The following is a 2664-nucleotide window of genomic DNA, read 5'->3' as shown; positions in this document are numbered from 1 at the left end:
ACATAGTTGAAGAATAGATGGCTTGGGGGTCTCTATGCGTTAGGAGAGGAGATGCAGTAAGGCCGAAAGGGTGAAGAAGTTGGTGCTGGGCGCGGTGGCTCATGCCTATAATCCCAGCACTTTGGGAGGCAGGCAGATCACTTGAGGTCAGGAGTTCAAGACCAGTCTGGCTAACATGATGAAACACTGCCCCTACGAAAAATACAAAAATTAGCTGGGTGTGGTGGCACGCACCTGTAATCCCAGCTACTCAGGGAGGCGGAGGCAGGAGAATCGCTTAAACCCAGGAGGTAGAGATTGCAGTGAGCTGAGATTGCACCACTGCACTCCAGCCTGGGTGATGGAGCAAAACTCTGTCTCAAAAATAAAATGAAAGAAAAGAAATTATCCTGAATCACGGCATAGCTGGGTGTTTAGAGAACAGGAGTCAGGTGCCAGTGACTTGAATGCGTTAGGTCTCTGTGTTGGTGCCAATTCAGATGAGAAACCAGAGATGTGTCAGGGCACGATGGATTTTTGATAAGTGGTGAGCAATGCAGTTCGATAATGTGGGCATACATTAGGGATAGAGCAGGTAAAAAACATTCACCATATTACTTTGAGGTTGTACATGCCATGCAAAATCAAACCGAAGATCAAAAACACCTTGAATCCAGAAGGAGAAGATACTGGATGGGCCATGATGGAACTGCCCTCAGCGCAACAGAAAAACAGAAAACTTGTGAATTCTCTTGTTCATATGTCTTGATTTTAGGCTGGACACGGTGGCTAAACAGTGGCTATCCCAGCTATTTAGGAATCTGAGGTGGAAGGATCAAGTGTTTGAGACCAGCCTGGGCAATATAGTGAGACCCCATTTTTGCACACACACAAAAATAGCTGGATGTGGTGGTGCCTATCTGTAGTCCCAGTTACTTGGGCGGCTGAGGCAGGAGGATTCTTTGAATCCAGGAATTTAAGGCTGCAGTGAGCTATGATGGCACCACTGTACTCTTGCCTGGAAGACAGAGCAAGTCCCTGTCTCTTAAAAAAAAAAAAGAAAAGAAAAAAGAAAAACTTAAGGGGAAAGCAGAGAACATTTGCTACAAGTTTCCTCATATAACTTCAGCTTTCCCTATCTTTCACTTTTTACCTATCATTTCCTACTTACCTAGGATCTTAAAAGACCTGTCATTTTTTTTTTTTTTGAGATGGAGTCTTGTGGGGAAAAGAAAGAGAGATCAGACTGTTACTGTGTCTATGTAGAAAGAAGTAGACATAGGAGATTCCATTTTGTTCTGTACTAAGAAAAATTCTTCTGCCTTGAGATGCTGTTAATCTATAACCCTAGCCCCAACCCTGTGCTCGCAGAAACATGTGCTGTGTTGACTCAAGGTTTAATGGATTTAGGGCTACGCAGAATGTGCTTTGTTAAAAAAGTGCTGGAAGGCAGTATGCTTGTTAAAAGTCAACACCATTCTCTCATCTCAAGTACCCAGGGACACAATACACTGTGGAAGGCCACAGGGACCTCTGCCTAGGAAAATCAGGTATTGTCCAAGGTTTCTCCCCATGTGATAGCCTCAGATATGGCCTCATGGGAAGGGAAAGACCTGACCATCCCCCAGCTCGACAGCTCGACACCAGTAAAGGGTCTGTGCTGAGGAGGATTAGTAAAAGAGGAAGGCCTCTTTGCAGTTGTGATAAGAGGAAGGCATCTGTCTCCAGCTCATCCCTGGGCAATGGAATGTCTCTCTCGATTTTATGTTCTATTTACTGTGAGACATGCTAGCGGCAATACTGCTCTTTACTGCACCGAGATGTTTGTATATGTGCACATCAAGGCACAGCACCTTTCCTTAAACTTGTTTAAGACACAGAGACCTCTGTTTACAAGTTTTCCTGCTGACTGTCTCCCCACTATTACCCTATTGTCCTGCCACATCCCCCGCTCCAAGATGGTAGAGATAATGATCAATAAATACTGAGGGAACTCAGAGACCAGTGCCGGTGCTGAGCGCCGGTCCCCTGGGCCCACTTTTCTTTCTCTATACTTTGTCTCTGTGTCTTATTTCTTTTCTCAGTCTCTCGCCCTACCTGACGAGAAATGCCCACAGGTGTGGAGGGGCAGGCCGCCCCTTCAGAGTCTCACTCTGACACCCAGGCTTGAGTGCAGTGGCACGATCTCTGCTCACTGTAACCTCCGCCTCCTGGGTTCAAGCAATTCTCCTGCCTCAGCCTCCCAAGTAGCTGGGATTACAGGCGTCCACCACCACACCCTGCTAATTTTTGTATTTTTAGTAGAGACGGGGTTTCACCATGTTGACCATGCTGGTCTGGAACTCCTGACCTCAGGTGATCCACCCACCTCAGCCTCCCAAAGTGCTGGGATTATGCAGTGTGAGCCACTGTGCCCAGGTTCCCTATACTTTAAATCATCTCTAGATTACTTATATTACTAGTATAACGTTAATCCTATGTAAATAGTTGTATTTTTAAACTGTTGTGTTACTTAATATTGTATTTTTGGAATATCCTTATTTAATATTTTTAAATTTTTTCAAATATTTTAAATATTTTTGATCTACGGTTGGCTGAATCCATGAATGTAGTACTGGCAGATATGGAAGGCTGACTGTACTTGTGTATATATATTGTCAAAGTTGTCAGAATCAAAATGGAGTG

This window comes from Macaca mulatta, chromosome 19 (assembly GCF_049350105.2).
Source record: "Macaca mulatta isolate MMU2019108-1 chromosome 19, T2T-MMU8v2.0, whole genome shotgun sequence".
Taxonomy (NCBI): Eukaryota; Metazoa; Chordata; class Mammalia; order Primates; family Cercopithecidae; genus Macaca; species Macaca mulatta.
This window is presented reverse-complemented; position numbering follows the sequence as displayed.